This window comes from Octopus bimaculoides, chromosome 5 (genome assembly GCF_001194135.2).
Source record: "Octopus bimaculoides isolate UCB-OBI-ISO-001 chromosome 5, ASM119413v2, whole genome shotgun sequence".
Taxonomy (NCBI): Eukaryota; Metazoa; Mollusca; class Cephalopoda; order Octopoda; family Octopodidae; genus Octopus; species Octopus bimaculoides.
This window is the reverse complement of record NC_068985.1, coordinates 69,807,735-69,827,574: the sequence shown is the minus strand read 5'-3', so window position 1 is coordinate 69,827,574 and position 19,840 is coordinate 69,807,735. Positions and strand designations below refer to the sequence as shown.

Below are 19,840 nucleotides of genomic sequence, written 5' to 3'. Positions count from 1 at the left end.
TAATGAATGAAAATATGCAATTGTAAAAAGAAAACAGATTCTGAATTAATACTGATATTATTTAACTGTTGTTAAAATAATTACTCATTTCAATTTAATGAAAGAAAGTTACATCTCTACTCTTTATCATTTTCTGTGACGGCGAATATTTGGAGAATTCACATCTTATAAACATCAGTAGTTGTGACGATAATGATTATGACGAGGACTATGATGATTGAGAGATAAAGACGATCATAAGGACTAAGCCGGGGTTGTCTCATTAGCATTAATTTCCAGAATAGGAACTGCTTACGGTGCATGTTCAGTAATCCGGCAAAGAAGCAATATCGCTATTAATAATATCAAAATAAGGTATGTGTATAGTGGAACAACGAAGCAAAAAACGATTATTATTATTATTATTATTATTATTATTATTATTATTATTATTATTATTATTATTATTATTATTATTATTATTATTATTATTATTCCTAGTAAGGTAAAGTGGTGAGTTGGCAGAATCGATAGCACGCCGGGCAAAATGCTCAGTGTCATTCCAGCCGACTTTAGGTTTGGAGATCAAATTCCGCTGAGGTCGACTTTGTTTTTCATCCTTTCGAGATCGATAAATTAAGTATCACTGCAGTACTGGTGTCGATGTAATCGACTATCCCTTCCTCCAAACTTCAGTATTTGTTACTTTAGTAGATAAAGTTTACTCCTACTAAGGTGGTAGTTTGGTAGAATTATTTGCACGTCGGGTAAAATTCTCCGCAGTATTCTGTTCACCTTTACGTTCTTAGTTCAAATACCGCTGAGGTCGATTTTGACTTCCATCGCTTCAAGATCGATAAAGTACCAGTGGATAACTGGAGTCGGCGTTATCGAATGATCAGCTTCTTCTAGAATTCCAGACCTTGCATCTTTCGCAGAAAGATTATCATTATTATTGTTGCTGTGGCTGCTATTTGACACAAGACTCGGAGTTTATTGGGAGATGGTAAACCAGTTGTATTCACCTCGGGGTTGAAATGGTACTTATTTTAATCAACACCGAAGAAATTAAGGGCAAAATTGAGTTTGGTCGGATTTGAACTAAGAACTTAAACAGTAGGAAGATAAACCGGTAGGCAATTTCTCCAACACACTAAGAATTATGCTACATCACAATATTTATAATAATTTTGTTTAAAAAGTGTTATTAAATAACATCCAACCCAGTATTTGATTGGACGCTTACTTTATCGATCCAAAAAGGCCCACATACCAGGTTGACCTGGATGTAAGTAAACTTTGTATTCACCGAAAATGGGCATGAAATCTCACAGATCGGAATATCCGCATTCGCTGATGTCTATAACACCTATACTTAGTGACCTGATGTTGTTGAATAGGTGGACTTGTTTTGAGACGAACCCAGGCTGCATACATTTGTACTACTTATTCTGAGCAAGGTCATGTAGCCATGTTAGAATATTGGGTATAAGAAGATGAATGAGCTACTTTCAGAGATTTTGTAGGTGAGATAGGGGTAGGTGATCCGATCCTCTAGCTAGATGTGATTATTTCTATGAGCAGCTCTTTGTATAGTCTTTCGCTAACGCTTCTCCTGAAATCCTCTACTACTTCGGAATATTTGTATTTTTATAGCAGTGTGTATGCTATGCGTTGTTAGGATGATTTTTTGTGTGTGTTGTTGTGTTGAAATTCCTAAGTGTGATGTATGCATGGCTGTTATGAGTTCCATCAGTGGTTTATTGCTCGTATTTATGGCAATAAACTTAATGATGCCTAATTTGTTGGTTTTGTGGTTTGTGACCTAGCTGTTGTGAGCGTGAATTAGGTTGTGCTTGTAATGGTGATATCTGTGATAATGGAGGTAGAAGTGTTTGGAGTGATGTTGTTGACAATATATTGATGTAGCTGCTGATGGTATTGACGTTTGAGTATTGTTGCTAAAGATCATCTCAACCCATTTGTTCATATCTTCCAGTGTTTTGTGTTGGTATTGATATGCTTTAGTTACTTTTCATTTCTTTGCCTTACTAACATTTTGCCATTTACCCTATGGAAAAGCCCTTTCACTGTTAGAGATATCTGCGTGTTTCTATAGAAGGAGGACAATGTCTAGTGGGTCATTATTTCTTGTGTTATTTGGGGATTTTCAGTTGCTTCTGTTATCGGCGATGCGGTTCCTCTTGCGGGTGGTGTTTGTTTTTTGCCGCTGTTGTTTCCACTTTTGATTTGATGCTCCTGTTGTTACTGTAACTCCAATTTCCTGTCCTGTTATTGGTGCTGCAATCACTGGAGATATATTTGTATGCAGATTTTGTAGTTGTTGCTCATTTTGTTTTTGTAGAAATTGTGGTGTTGGCAGGAATCGAAGCCTCCATTCAGCCGTAATTCATTGTTCTTGGTAACATTACCGCATTCTGTCTTCCAGAACCAATTGCAATTGCTATTCGAATCAGATCTCTCTATTAATTTGGGAATTGTCTCCGGTGTCTTCCAATAATACTTTTTGAACTTTTTAATTTCGAGAGTTATACTGGGAACTTCCAACATCACACATTTCACTGCACAGCAGAAATCAAGTTCTGGACTCATGTTTGATATTTTTATGCGGAGGATCGCACTTCATCCAAGGTAAACTGGCAATAATGTGAAGTCGTCCATATTTAGTTGCATCGTGAAGTGGTTCTGAGTTAAAGGTCCTGAGTGAAAGATAATCTTGATGTAGACGAGTTTCGGAGCATACTGGCAAAACTGACGTCAACCCATATACTTTTTAAGCAGAGTTGAGCTTAGTCTGAAGTTATGCGTCCTAACTTGCGTCTTTTCATAGACATGCGCTGAGGCATAATAGTTTTCGTTAAAAGGTTCTGTGATATATATAGTGTAACCTTTCTTTTACCATGTCACAATACATGCTTTTCTGTCTCCGTTAACGAATCATTCTTTTATTTAGTGGTATCACATCAAATACATTAATTATTTTCGCAATAGAAATATCTTTGTTTCGAGTTTTAGTACTGTCGGTATTTCAAGCGTCGTTTTCAATGGTTATACTATTTCTTATTTGTGTTGCGGATATGGTGAGTGTGCTCATAATGCACGCTTCGCTGCTGTTGGTGAATTTTAGAGCTTTGTTACTCGATATTTCCTTGACCATACTGTTGCCGCTACTGTAGTTAGTAGCAAAAGCAACGGCAGCAACAGCAGCAACGGTGGCAGTAGTAGTAGTAGTAGTAGTAGTAGTAGTAGTAGTAGTAGTAGTAGTTGCTGTTGTTGTTGTAGTTATTGTTTCTGTTGTTGTTGCTGCTGCTGCTTCTGCTGATAACACTGCACTTCTTGTATTTGTGCTTGGAAAATTCGTGGGTAGAAATTAAGATCGATAAGTATTTTCGCTTTTAAAGTCTCCTCCCACCTTCCTCTCTTATTAATTTGGCGAGGAAGACAGTGTCATAGAGAACTCTTTCACTGTCTCGAAACGAACATTTTCTTTCCATATTTTTCCCCTTCTAGAGTAGGTAAACCCAACTGCTGAGCAGACCAATAAGGACGAGGCCACCTTGAAAAAAGATATAACAATGAAATTAATAAAATTTATCTTATGATAAGGAAAACAAAGTGCAGACTTCTTACTGAACTTCAAAATCTTGACCGCCACTGGTGATAAATAATAATTATAAAGCGGAGATTAAACAACTCGATCGCACTACCTGAAAGACAATGACAATGTATAGTGTCCTCCACATTAAGCCGAATGTACACAGGCTCTACATGGAATGGGATAAAGTTTGACGTGGGCTGATTAGCGAACAGGAGTGCATCAACAGTAAAGAAAGAAACATGGCAGAATATCTGGTAAACAGCAAACAAGACCTACAGGAAGCTGCTAATGCAGAAATATTTACCAAAAATGGACTTGAGTGTACTCATGAATTCCGATAACGAACAACCAGTGAGAGAGAACAAACGCTACACCGCATGGAGTTATATGGTGAGTTCGACCGTGAAACTAACTTCTTACAAGACGAGGAAGCATCATGGAGGTGGCTCAGCAAGGGTGTGTGGGAAGAATGTCGAAAGTGAGACTCACATTGTTAGTGCTTATGAAAGTCTTGCGCAGAAAGAGTACAAATTCCATCACGACAAGGTAGCCAAAACATTCAGTGGCTATTATGCTGGAATTATGGATACAAGATATCGGGTTCTTGGTACCAACATACGCAGGAAAAGATAAAAACGAAAAGGAGAAGGCAAAAAACCTCCAGGACGTTGACTTCAAGACAGACAAGGTGTTAGAGAACCGAAGGCCGGATATAGTAACCTTTAGGAAGGACAAAAAAGAGTGCCTAATAATCGACATGACAGGGCCAGGAAATCAATATATTATCATGAAAGAAAGAGAAAAGATGGATAAATATGGAGACCTGAGAATTGAGATCACCAAGATGAGGCAGCTACGAGAATCAAACATAAAGTTTGTCCCTATTATCATCGGAGGATTGGGTTCAATACCACCCAACCTGAAAAAAAACTTCAAAAATACCCTACTATATAGGTGTATTACAAAAATCTGGATAACTTGGAGCAGCATGCATATTGTGTAATGTATTGTCTGCCTGAGGTCCTTGTTGTGACTTGGCAGCCAATCAAACCCCCGGTACACATAATATCTTCAATCAACAGCATCACAATATTGGATACTGTGTGACGTCTTTAATAATGATAATAATGATAATAATAACAGCAACAACATCAACAATGCTACTACTACTACTACTACTACTACTACTACTACTACTACTAATAATAATAATAATAATAATAATAATAATAATACTTTCTTTATTAGACACAAGGATCGGCAAATATAACACTGGACTTTACAAAACATGAAGGACAAAGTGGGATTACATAAAGTGTCGTTTAAAACGTCAATAACAATGAAAAATATAACAAAGAAAATGTCTAAAAGAAGCAAGCAACTCTGCGCTACACATGGTGTCCCCACGAAAATACCTTCAAGTGCCACGACCACCAGGGCAACACTCCTTTCCCCATCTTTCTGTCTCTCTCAGCCTTGCAGTCTCAAAAGCGCATGTACCATCTTCCCCACATTCACCCACCTTTTAGCAAAATTGCTGGAAGTCCGCACTTCTCTCTCAGCCCTCAGTTTCCTTTTCATCTGGTATCTGAAAATGTTGATGAGGCGTAGGCCAAAGAAAAATGTATTTGTCTTCCGCCATTTCAGTCTAGACCACCACACAACCTCTTTCGCTACAGCTACGAAACAGAGGAAAATTGCCTTCCCTTGCCGGCCAAAAGAAGGCAGCGGGGCAATCTTCATGATGAAATCAGCCAACAAGCGGACACGTCCTACGCGTGACACCAGGTGTTCAACATAAACCCATGTACCAGATATGCTCGGGCACTAGACGAATGCGTGCAGAACGGTTTGGACGCTCTACGCACATCTCGGGCAGGTCCTTGCCTGTAGAGTTTATCTCGAACAAGTAAATCTGCCCTGTAGCACTGCCAGGCCAGGGATTTCTGGAAGTTATCTATAGGCTCCGGCCCGAAAGTTCTTCAGAGCAGACTGGCGAGTTGAAATTCTTCGACCTCTAGAGTCACCCGAAGTACAATGTCTTTTGCGTTCACCACTAACCCTCTATACGACGCCATAGTAGAACTTCCAATAATCGCATTGCCCAACTCGCTGAGGAGCGTAAGCGCCTGGCGACACTCAAGATGCCAGACACCCAAGCTCTGTCTACGCTTGATCCAAGATTGCAGCTCACTCAAACAGACGAGCTGCGGGAAAGCGAGTCTGACAAAGAGCAACCACACCTGCTCGCCGTCGTTGAGGAAACGCTTAATATGCCGCAGCCTCAGCGTATGTCTGCGCATCAATAGCCACGGCATACCATGCCTACAGTTCATAGGGTTTTGATAGCAACTAGACCGCCTGACCAGCGAAGTCCGTCCCTATCATTAGAGGAGGAAAAGCAAACGCTCCAGCGTGACCAGGTACGAACGAGGACAAGGCACGACGATGAGGTGGTAGTAAATGAACGGGGTAACGTATGTGTTCGCCACCTCTGCCCGACCTTTGCAGGATAACTTACTCTCGACCCATTTCTGGGTGAGACTGGCTACCATGCTCATCATCTTGCTCCAGTTGTGCTCCAGTTGGAGGTCTGGTCTGAACCAGACGCCGAGGAATTTGCGTCATATCCCGAAACAACATTTCCACATCCTTGTTCACGCGAGATGCTTCACAACGTCTCCAGTTGCCGATGTTATGGCTCGAATACGAGTACAGGCAGAAGAGACGAGATGGGCACTCTTGATGGACCGAACGCACGATATTGAAAGGTTCCGTTAGGTGACCATTCATCCGGAGATGAATGGTCACCTTACTACCGAGCAGGTGTCGCTGTACATGGCAGCGATCCAACCGCGAAAAACAGGATCGGAACTGGCCGCCCTGAGAGTAGTCATCATATATTGATGGTCAACCCTATCAAATGCTTTTTTACGGATCGAAATTGCCAGGTTTCTTAACTACCCTAAAAAACGACGTAGCGCAAGAGGTGAAAGTTGTTGTGGATGGACCTGTTTGGGACGGCGCATGTTTGTACGTCTCGAACCAATTTCTCGATGACTTGCGCCAACCTCTTCCCTAACAATTTGATTATCTCATGTACAAGACAAAAGTTGAATGTAAAAAACATTTAGCAAAGTCTTTTCATAATAAATGGAAATCGTAATAATGGTAATAACAGCGGTAGTGGTGGTGATGGTGATAATGATAAAAATAAAAATAATGATATGCTCCAGCTGCTAATACTACAAATACTACAACAACTACTATTCTGATAGCACAGGAATCTGGGGTCAAAACAACAATACCATTGATAACAGAGATGATAATAATAATAATAAAATGAGCAAATGGAGCCTCTCCATGGCCTGATTAATGATACATCGAGTGATGGTGTCACAATAAAGACACTGGTAATTGCGCAACCTGGTAATAGCTACCTCATATGAGTGACAATGAATAAACACAATATTGTGAATAACGGTGGTAATGAAATTGAAGCCATTGATGGTGACAGTGTTACACCTGGTAGGTTTAGAGATTCTGGTCTAGTTCCAGCCTGTCGGTATCCAGAAAGGGACCACCACACACTGCGTAGATGGAACAAATAAATTAATGCTGTAGTCATGGATTGATACTACCTGAGCAACCTGGTAGATGCAAATGGTGCTCAAATTAGGAGTTACTGTCAACGTATGTATGATTATTGGTGGGAAAAGAGATTTTTCAACTCACAGAACAGACTATGAGATCAAGTTAGAGCAATAAGGAAAAATCGTTAGTTCACAGAACTAGAACTCCAAGCCATCAAAAGACAGGTCTTGGAAAATCGCAGCAGACATATCGATGAAAATACAGTTCTTACTAATAAAAGTAATCACATAGCACATGAAAGAAACAGTGGCAGTTTACTTGATGAGAGACATATAGGTGATCTAAAAGAAGACAATAAAACTAATGGTGACATGACAGATGAACAAAAAGTAATCTATGACAGAATAAAGGCAAGACTACAGTAGAACGATAGCGACATTATTTTCAACCTTAAAAAGGTTGAACGGTAGAAGTTGAACCAAGAAACGAAAAAATGTCAATGATAATCTGAAATACATCAGAACAAACAACATCACAAAAACAAATAATTTGATCAAGGCAGAACGTATTGTTGTAGCAGAAAATGTGTGTTGATGTTAAGAAAAAAGAAATATAATAGGGGTGACAAAAGAAAAGACCCATGGTGGAAAAGAAGAATCCAGGCAGGGTTACACATGCTCTCGAAGGAAATGTCTGTGTTAGAACAAAAATGAGAAACTGAAACTTAAAAGCGAACAAAAATACAGGGCGCTGAAAAGAAAGTATAATATTGAAAGAAAGGGTCTAAAAGTAGTAGTGAAGGAACCCAAACAGCGCCTCGTTGCAAACAAAGCAAAGATGGTAAGATACGACAAAAGAATGAAGGGTTACCACCCTAATAGGTTATTCAAAGTAGATCAGAAGAGATTCTCTAAAGAAATAAATGGAGAGTGTACAGATGAAACGTTGATACCAGATAGCAATGAAAGTCAAAGATTTTGGAGTGACATCTGCAGCAAAGACAAGGAACACAAAAAGGATGCTGAATGGTTGCAAGAACTGAAACAAGCAGTAGTCTGTGCGAAATAGGAAGAACTAGTAATTTCAGTTAGAGAAGTGAAGGAAATCGGGAAGAAAAATGAGCAACTGGATGGCACCAGATGGAGTTCAAGGCTACTGGATCAAAAGATTTGGTGAATGTCATGCTCGAATAGCTGCGCAACTCAACAACGTGTTAAGTGTCGACAAAAATGTTGCAAGCGTAAGAGCAGAGGTAACAAGGATCAACTCCTGGTAGACACAACTATCAAGAGGAGGAAAAGTGAGTTAGCTATGCCATGGATCGACTATTGTAAGGCGTATTATATGATCCCACAATTTTGGATAATGGAATGTATGAACCTATTTGGTATTGCATTGAATGTTGAGCGATTGTTGGAAAAAGTATGGCGAATTGGAGGACGGATTTGACAGCATACGGAAGAAGTTTAGGAACAGTAGAAATCAGGAGGGGCTTCTTCCAAGGGGACTGCCTTTCCACACTGATCTTTGTTCTGTGCTTGATACCACTAACACTGATTCTGAGGAAAGCAAAAGATGGGTATGTATTCAAAAGCCACCAACAAAAAGTCAACAATTTGTTATTCACAGATGACCACAAAGATGAAGCCTAAGTCAGTTCTTTCGTTGATAGAGTCTATACTTTCAATGCTGATATCACAATGGAGTTTCGACCGAGAGCGTGTAGTGTATTAGTCTTGAAGAGAGGTAAAATCAAATGTATGGACAGGCTATCGATACGACGGAGAAGGTTATGAAGCAGATAGAAGAGACGGGCTATATGTACTTGAGGATTTTGGAAATCGATAAATTGATGTAGTTAGAAATGACAGAAAAATTTAAGGTGTAGTACTTTCGCAGACTAAGACTGATACTTAAGTCGAAGTTAAACGGACGGAATAAGATCGAAGCTATCAACACCTGGGCGGTTGCACTCCTTAGATATGGAGCAGGAGGTAATCGGCTGGACAGAAGACGAACTAAACAGCTTAGACAAAAAGACAAGGAATTTGCTAACTAGATATGGGTCACTTCACCCAAAAAGTGATACAGACAGACTGTATGTAGCAAGAAAAGGAGGGGGAAGAGGACTTATTGGATGCGAATACAGCATTAGAGAAAAAGCAAACAACATACCATGGTATCTAAAAATGCTACAGAACCGCTATTATTACAAGTAAAAAGTTGAGGCTTGTATAGGATGAAAGATTGCAATGATAAAGCACTCTACAAGAAATTGAAAACGAATGAAACTGAAAATAGGGGGTAAAGAAAAGAATACATGGGCAATTTCATAGGAATGTTGAAGATAAGACAGACAGAGAAAAAAAAATGCCTGTGGATGACTAAAAGTGATTTAAAACCGGAAACGGAGGCTCTAATCTGTGTTGCCCAAGAGCAAGGTCTAAGAACAAACTACATAAAATACCGAACATCAAAATTTGCAGAATCTGTGGACAAAATGGTGAACCCACATGTCATATTGCCACCCAATGTACGCCACTACATTGCAAAGGCAATACTACTACTACTACTACTACTACTACTACTACTACTACTACTACTACTACTAATAATAATAATAATAATAATAATAATAATAATAATAATAATGATAATAATGATAACAGATTTACTTGTCACTTAAACAGTTGAGCATGTCCCTTGTTGGCTTACAATTTGCGCATCTCTGATCACGAGCAGAATTAGTGGGGAAGCTTGAGAGTCATGTGGAGTTCTTTGAGGTTTGAATAATTTGCCTTCGGAAACATGAATGTTCTGTTCAGCATCCTTAAACAACTGTTATTAAGGGACCTCTTGAGTAGGATGGGCTACTCAACTTAAAGCAAGATCTAACTGGGCTTCGCCTGCAAGGTCATGTGCTGTGTATGTCGATATGAAATCCCCATGCCACATGCGTATGGACGTGATGCATGTGCTCGTGTAACATTACCAGACGGGTAGTAATGTTGGATATATTGGGCTTCATATATTTTTACCCCATTGTATCTCTGATGGTTATGCACCGCTCTCTGGCTCAGTGATAATAATAATAATGAAAATAATAATAACAATAGGAGGCACTTTATATTATCCCACTTTTTTCTTCATGTTTTGTAATGTCCAGTGTTATTTTTGCCGATCCTTGTGTCTAATAAAGAAAAGATAATAATAACAATAGATCGCAAATATTCTGTGAGTAACACGCAAGCATCTTTATTTCAAATGCATGTTATTTCTTTTCATTGTTTCCTCTACTGCCACTACAATAAGTTGTTTATTGGAAGCTAAGAGACGTCGATACAAACATCAAACTACAGCCCATATCTCAAATCCCTATCAATATTTCTTCATCAGAAGTTTTGATACGGATGTGATATTTTCCTCCTTACATCAATCTAGAAATATAAACTTCATCAGCTGCCACAACTAATTAAACAAAAACTGACAAGGATTGATAACATAAATGACTTTCAATGTTAGCGCATTGTTACATATTTATATGGGTATGTTGTATTTTGAATCTAGTTCTATTAAGTGTGTATCCTAAAGTTTAAGCATGCAAAGCGGAAAATAAAAAAAAAATCAAAGTCAATGAAAATGGCAATGAAAAGCAGAACTAAAAAGGAAGGTAACAATTTCTAGACATTCTTTTTCAACCAATATTCATTTTTGATGGTATTTATTGTTCAATAAGACAGAAAATTAATTTAAAGCTATTGTTACGCTTGACATACTAGACTGCTTGATGACTATATTACTAAAAAATAACAGAAAATCTCTTAATAAAGGTTAAATTTGATCAAATAATTCTTTAGGAGTAATGTTTTTGATCCTTTTTTGAATATATAGAGTAGTGAGACGTGCATATTGCAAAAGAGACGTAAAGTCTGACTGTGCATGTTTCAATAGCATATGATGAACATGACTCCATGAAATAACGATTGGCAGTCTCTGTAATCAGACAAACAGGAATATTGACTATTTGGATTCTGAAATCACAAACAACCTTAGTAGTTGAAACCTTAAATTAATATCTAAGACCGATGGTTAACAATACTATATAATTTAATAAGATACATCCTATTAGTACACAACGTAGAAATATGAAGCAAACAAATATTGTTTTTCGTGAAAATGGCGTGGTGGTATAGAGAAAAATTTGACCTGCAAAGAGCATCACGATTCTCTTTCTCACTCTCGCTTTCTCATTCATAATCTTCCGCCCTCTCTCTCTCTCTCTTTCTCTCTCTCTCCCTCTCTCTCTCTCTCTCTCTCTCTCTCTCTCTTTCTATCTATCGCTCGCTATATATGTATATATTTTATATACAAACATACACATATATACATACATACACACACGCACACACACAAACACACACACACATATATATATATATACACACACATACATACATAGATACATACATACATACATACATATATATATATATATATATATATATATATATATGTATGTATATATGTATGTTTATATATTCGTTACACACGACAGGGACACACGCACGTATATACTGATAGATACATACATGCATACATGCACGCATACATGCCTGTATACATACAGCTACACGAATAATGTTAATATGATTCAGTTTAAAACGAAAATAAGGCACCTGTAATTACATACTTCTGCATGTAAAGGATGGGTGTTTCACATTTCTTAACATTTTTGGGGTAGGCTTTAGCAGCTTTTACTTAACAAGTAACTATTTCAAGATTACCTCAAAGACTTCAAACTACTAGTTGATGAATATCGAGTCTTATTAACGTAAATACATACACTGTACGTAGTTTTTATGGATGTGGATATAATCCTATTCATCACAAAACGATAATGACAGACCTATTAGGCAGCTCTCATACATTATTTTACAAAACATATTTGATGATACATATAAAAATAGGTAGGTAGGTAGGTTGGTAGACAGACAGACATACAGACAGACAGAAAGATAGATAGATAGATAGATAGATAGATAGATAGATAGATAGATAGATAGATAAATAGTTAGAAAGATAGACAGATAGGTAGAAAGCGCGATAGATAGATACATAATACTTATATACACATATGCACAATCACACGTACATGCTCACACATGCACAAATATATATGAATATAAGCATATATACCTTCACACACTTGCACGCACATAAGAATGACACACACATTCGCTCTGACATACACATGCATATATATACATATATGATCAATCAAACTTAATGTCGGTAAGTATCCAAGTATCCAAAAATTTTTAGCTATTGCCTTGGCGTCACACCCCACTCAGAAACCTGTAAGAGCAGCGCACAGATGTATAAAAACTGGCCTCTGATATTCAAGATAACTAGTAATGATATTCATATATGTGAGATATCAAATGCTCTTATACCAATAATCGTATATATGTTAAAATGCAGGAATATGAATCGGTTTAACACGCACATTTCTTCCTGGAGTCTCATTCATATTTAGAAATTCCAAGTAAAATAAAATGTTATTTAATACAGTTACAAATAGATAGAACATTGCACGAAGTACACTAATTAGTGTGCACGTAAACTTCACATAAAATGACACGCATAAAATGGCGCGCGTGCACACACACACACACAAACAAACAAACAAGTCTTACATGCATACATATATGTATTAGTACATTAGTGCAGAATAATTATCAGTAAGAAAAATACATACTAGCCATAATCGTTAATAAATACTTGAATCATACGAAATACATTACAGGCACAAACTTATTGAATCTAATATAAATGTATTAAGAAGTGTACAAGATTAGAAATTAGGTAATGTAAATTACAAGAAGGCAAAAACTTCAGGAAAAAGTAATAGCTAAAGAAATAATCATATTAGCGTAATTTAAAAGGTGATGACGTGATGACAAATTGACGTGATCTTTAGAAAAATTATATCTTAGTGCATTTGTGAAACTGGTAACTACCTCACGTCATCTATAACATATATCAATGCTAATGAAGAGAACAGAATAGATAATTTGAAAATATTTGTGATCTAAATATTTCATGTTGTAAGGAACAATTCTATTCCGTGGTTCTGTTAAGGGTATAAGCATTATAGAAGCCTTTGCTATTTAAATACGGCATGCTATCTTGTTTTCTGTATATGAATAAAGTTTGAAAGAATATGGCAATTTAGATTATGAATCATGCTGCAAATTTTCCGTTTCTGAATATAGTAAAAGAATAGCGCAAGATGAATCCTGGTGCTATTTCGAAATGTAACGTTATGGTTATTATAAAGAAATTTAAGTGTCTTAGCCGTGAAATAAATACCTCGCTGAACATTTAAAGTTGAGCGGGTAATTAAAAAGGTTGCTGAAATAATCCTTATTAGCTGGTGATTAGCCTACGTTGGTTAAATTTGATGAGATTATACAATTCAATATTTTTGGAAGAAAGCGCATGGTAGAATGGAACGAGTATTCATAGTACAGTTATAAAATCCAGCTATGAATTTATGAAGAGGTGCAAAGTAAGATAAAGGTATTCATTATTTGGATTGAATGATGCAAATTTGAGCTCTGGATAAAATATCTGATCTTTTTATTTAGCTGTCTTTAGTGTGCTATTCATTTTGTAGGTTTCGTTTACATTAGTTTCTCTTTTTAATACACAATTATTGTAATAATATTTTAAAATATAAAAAAATTACATTAATTAAACCAATACTATAAAAAATTATTAATGCTACTATTAGGACGAATAGAGTGGTTCTGTCTTTAATTCTGTGTTTCATACAATTTGTCTTTAGTTAAAGCGATGTAGATCATTCGTCAGACTAACAGTCAAATAAGTATTATACTTTGAAGCGATAAATGACCGTTGTGTTGTTAAGGATGTCCTCTAAGTAGGGAAACACATTTCAAAATTTTAAAAGAAAACATTCAATGCGAATTTTAATTTCAGCTGAATTATTTCTCTACAAACCTATAACAGGAGGAATATTAAAAGTTGCTTTCTTTTGTTTTCGACATAGTTTTGTGATTATTTAGGATTTTTATTGTACTCTAAATAATTATTAACATCTGCCTCACTTGTGTAATTCAAACATTTTGAGAAGTGAAGTATCGAAACTTTTAATGATTAGAATTCCAGTACCTTGAGAATAATAGTCACTATTATTGTTATTGTTAATGGAAGAATTTAAGACAAATTCTGGGTTACTTGTCAGTTCAGTATGTTTCATGGAGGTACTTTCATAATCTTTAATACCTCCAGTTTTAAATGCGTTTCTTAATTATAATCTAGCTGGGTTAATAAGGTTGGTAGGAATATTTCTATAAATATATGTATTATTTTCTTAATGTGAAGTAAGATTGTTTAGGATTCAAGAATTCCGCTCTGTTTTATATATTTAGATTCAAAGTAAATACGTAGGATTACTCTTTCACGGTATTCCAAGGTGTTGTCTATATAACAATAGACTTCATGATTAAATGATAAGACGTGTGTATCTCTATGACATAAGTTCTTCTTGCGCATATCAGTATACACAAAAACATTAATCGAATTGTATACTTCATGGACTTTCTTTAAGCCACAATAGAAATAAATGTATTATTTTCCAAACTTAATGTTTTTAATAAGAGGTAAAATACACTCATTGAAACGTAGACCAAATCCTATTACCTCGTAGGTAAATTTCCGATTTCAGTTTGAGTATGAATTGCTTGTTAAGGTATTGTTTTTAATTGTAGGTGAAAACAGCATTGACTTTATTTTTGCATGGCCCAAGAGACAATCGTTTAATTGAGGTATATCATATATGACAAAATGATCAGCATAAATGTTAGAATAACAGCCACAATGTGTATTCAATGACTATATATAAGATGTCTAATATCAAATGATAAGGTTTGAAAATCACATGCTGGTAGATTTAACTCGTAAAACTAGCAGCCACGTCTTCATTAATTCTCCCCATATGAAGGTCGTTGTTAAACTAATGAAAAATTTACTAGAACATTTTTATAAGCTGTTAGGAAACATTGAAAATCCACTTGATAATACAATCCGTCTTCATCCATACAAAGATAGTACACAATATATTCTCTTAGAAAGTATTCAGGTACGCACTGCACTGTCTACTTATTCTCAACCAATTTCAGGTTGTCTATGGCAACAAATCGTGAAGAATGTCTTTCGTTTGACTGAGAAAATAGGTGTTCGCTGTCGGAAGTCACTGGGTCCGGGTTGCAGAAAGTATGCAGAGCCTGCTTGTTTTACCGATCCACATAAGTATATTTTTTGTCAAATATATGTGGATCACACATTATCAAGGATAATGTGTATCATTTAAATTCTTTTTCGGTGTCCTTCCTCTTTGAGGTTTTTGTAAACCTCTAAATATTTCAATATACCGTTCGTACTAACGTTAAAAAAGAAAGCGTTTTAGGGCATCACAGTTAATTAAACTCTTTTCGTTTACACATCAGTCAGAATGATTGTATGTGCCGATCGCCAGTCACTGAATCCTGGAGAAGTGGTGAGAAGCGTTCTGTATCTGTGTGATATAGACACCCCTACATTTGTTTTTCACCTAGTGCACCCAGATCGATAAAGAAAAATAAAACACACTAATTTCAGTGGCTCTAATTACTTCCAGCAGATCAGAACAAGCCATTGCCCTCTTCGTTAGTGCCTTGTAACCAGCTGTGGAATAAACTCACACTTTCAAACTGTTCTGTTTTGGAATCCGTCTTTATGTTCTGAAATCAAATTCTGCCGAGGTCGACTTGCCCATTCAGCCTTTCAAGGTCGATAAAATAAGCATCAATTTCGCACTAACCTTCCTACGTCTAATAACAGCGGTTCAGTGGCATTTCTTAGATACCATGCTATGTTGTTTTCTTCTGTTCTAATTCTGTGTTCACATCCAATAAGTCCTCTCCCTCCCCTTTTTCTTGGTACATATAGTCTTGTGTCACTTTTTGGGTGGAGTGACCCATATCTACTTAGCAAGTTCCTTCTCTTTCTGTCTAAGCTTTTTAGCTCTTCTACTGTCCATGCAGTTACCGCTGACCATATCTAAGAAGTGAAACTGCCTATGTATTGATAGCTTTGATCTTATTCCGTCAGTTTAATTTCGACATAAGGATCAATCTCAGTCTGTGTAAGTACACCACCTTAAATTTTTCTATCATTTCTTTCTCCATCAATTTATCCATTTCCAAAATCTCCGAGTACTTATAGCATTGAAGGTATACACCGTATCAACTAGGGAACTCACTTGGGCCTCATCTTTACCATAAAGTTTGAGGTCATCAATGAATAACAAATGGTTGACCTTTTGTTGGCGTCTTTTGAATACATACCCAGCTTTTGCCTTCCTCAGTATCAGTATCAGTGGTATCAAGCACAGAACAAAGATCAGTGGGGAAAGGCAGACCCCTTGGAAGATGCCTCTTCTAATTTCTACTGTCCCTAAACTACTGTCCCATACTTTTTCCAAGCAATCGCTCAACATTCGATGCAATCCCAAACAAGTTCATACATAATTTTTTGGTTCACTTGTTTCTTCATTTTTTGGAAGTAGGAATGTAACACCATTAATTTGCCAAGAGTGAATTGTATTAGGTTGTTGCAAAAATTATTATTTGTAGTTCATGTCTCTCTGAGAAGGCTTCCAGCCAGAAGTTAGGAATTTTATCGTTTCCTGGAGACTTCCATTTGCTTGATTTCCTGAGAGCAGATATTATATCCTCTACCTTGATACCCTCCCACAGTTATTCTTCTAAGGAGTCAAAGTCAGTGAACGTCTGTCAATCTATTCAGCCCAAATTTTATTCCAAAATTCCTAATGGGACAGGCTTTACTGTATTTCGTATTTTTCCTATCTTCTTGTAAAATGTTTTGTGTCATTTTTAATATGTGGTTGTCCTTGAAAAAACTAACTTGCTTTTCATACCGTGCTATGCGGGCAGCTTTAGCTGATACATTTTGCTTAATAGTGTCAATGGTGATATCAATGTGAAGTATGGTTTTCAAATTATACTTGCTTCTTTAATTTTCAGATATGTGTTGGTTTAATATTCTTGTCAAACTTAAGGTATTTTAAAGATTCTGTCAGACCTGAGTAACTGAATTTGATGATTACGCTCTTGCTAAATAAGCTTTTTGTGTGAATGTTGTCGTTTTCTAATCTTTTCACCACATAGAATCGTTGAAATATTTGCTGATGCATAATACAGGTAACTGAGATCTGTAATATGAACATCAGTAGCAGAAGTTATATCCTTAAGTGCAACGTGGATATTACCAATTACTTTCAGGTTTTGGTTAAAACTGCAAATTTTAGGAAGAGTGTCACACTCATTCATGCCGGTTTCTTTAATTTTCAGCCATTCAACTATGACTCCATATTTTAGATCATGTAGTCCAGTTATGACAATTTCTGTGTGACTTCCTTCATCTTTCTAATTTTCATCTGCCTTGGTGTTTATGGTTGGTTTAGAGAGCATTTGTCTTTGGTTATTAGCTACATAATCTCCTTCTATTATTACTGCATCTTCATCAGACCTAGGTTGGTCTGTAATTATTTCCTCGGTAGTATCTTCTTTAGTTGCAACTTTGTTCCTATTATCCCTTAGTGCTTGTTTAATTTGGTCAATTAGAAATTCAGTTACTAACTTCTTCTACATGTTTCTTCTTACGTTGGCAACTTTGTTAATATCTATGTAGGATCTTACTCCAAGGCGCTTCTCTCTCCAGTCTAGGTTGGTTTCTTCAGTATTAGGTTTATTTGTGGGAAAATACATGACACGATAGAAGGGCTTAAGAATTTCTTTATTATCTCCCTTTGACCATTTTTCATTCTTTTTCTTTTGGTCATTTGATAACGAGCGTGGATGGCCATCTACTGGAATATTCCGTTGTGGGTACTTCCCGCTCCTGTATTTCGGGAAGATTTGAACCAGTCTGGTTCCTGGCTGGGTGCACATCCCTTGTTGACTCGGGTGACGGCAAATTCAGTGTGTGCTTTCTATGTTATCATTGTGGCTTGATGAGCTTGGACGTTGACATTAGGGTATTTTTGAGACAACGCTACCTCCGGGTTTTCTGAATGAAAACATCGCCCGTAATGTAGCATCTTAAAGGTAACAGATCTATATTCGTCTGTATTTGTTTTTTTTTTTGTTGACAGATTTATCTCCAGGCATAGTTCCTTTGTGGTATTGTTGAGCTCATGAATTGTTCACTTTGTCTGTGTTAGTCCGAAGAAAATTGATTTGTTTTTGTTTTACTTCATTTGTGAAACTTGCTTTCATACGCGTATATGTGTGTCCTGTACATTTAACGTAGTTGTGTAATCATTGGGATACATGTGTAGTCCTATGGGTATTAAAATGCATACATGATTGTATAGATATTATATTGTAAGCGTAATTAATCAATTTACGTACTTACTGTTTATATTTGATAATTTGTAAACATTCCGATGTTGACTTCGCACGTATGTTTCACACGTTTCACTGAGACATCGTGCATGGGAGAAACTGAGCTATGTATGGCAGTAAAATTTCGATTTTGTGATTATTTTCGTTAAAAGGCCTCTTCCTTCAAGTCTTCCACGGGTTTCTTTTCTCATTCCAACTTGTTATTAGATTAGATTTGCCTTGTATGGAGAACTCGGTGGCGCACGTCTATGTTGTTAGTCAGTGCGGAGCTGAATCTTATTGTAATTATTATTATTATTATTATTATTATTATTATTATTATTATTATTATTATTATTATTTCCGTTGTTGTTTGTCCTTTTTGTTGTTGTTGTTGCCGTTATTGTTGTTGATATCGGTGCAATTATTGTCTAATGTAATACATCACAAGTCCAATATATTGAAATTGGATATATACTGAGAAAATTAGAATGGCTTCTGCACAAAAGCGACACGTACATTCATGAAGTGTAACATTTTGTAGGCGTAGCTGTAGCTAGAGATTTGCTTCCAGTCCACATTCTCTGGGTTCAATCCAACTGAGTAATCCCTATGACAAATGTCTTTTATCATTTCTCTGGGTTGACCAAAACCTTGTTAGCAGATTTACTACGCGGAAACTTAAGAATCCCCCTTATTTATATATGTAATCATATGTATTTATATATGCATGTGTGTCTTTGTGTAATATATCCCCTATATCTTGATAACGAGTGTTGAATTGTTTACATCCAGTTGGGATGTAAGAAACAGATTATGTACCGAGCTTAACATATCTTAAGTAGAGGGACCGATTTATTCGACTTTATTCTTTTAGACAGCGCCCCAGCACGGCCACTGCCAATGTCTGAAATTAGTAAAGATAAATGATAAAATATTATTTTCGTAGTAAGCAGAAAGCCAAAGTGGCTATGAAGTGGACAGGAATAAATAAGACAAGATGAGCCTATTCATATCCAGCCATGCAAGTTTAACATACGAAAATGCATGATTTAAATATACATGCAAAACATATAATTCAAAACGATGCTAAATCGAAAGCAGCATGAAGAAATACTAAGACCGAAATCCACAACCACACAGAATAGAAAACAATAAATAAATAAATAAATAA

The 19,840-nt window shown here is 36.4% G+C and overlaps 1 non-coding gene across 1 annotated transcript; it reads left to right on the top strand.

Annotated features, from left to right (window-relative positions):
* The first annotated feature begins 19,101 nt into the window (after positions 1 to 19,101).
* LOC128247947 (U6 spliceosomal RNA) lies at positions 19,102 to 19,209 on the top strand. Its single transcript, XR_008264286.1, has one exon. It is a non-coding gene; the product is annotated as a U6 spliceosomal RNA (small nuclear RNA).
* Positions 19,210 to 19,840: the final 631 nt, after the last annotated feature.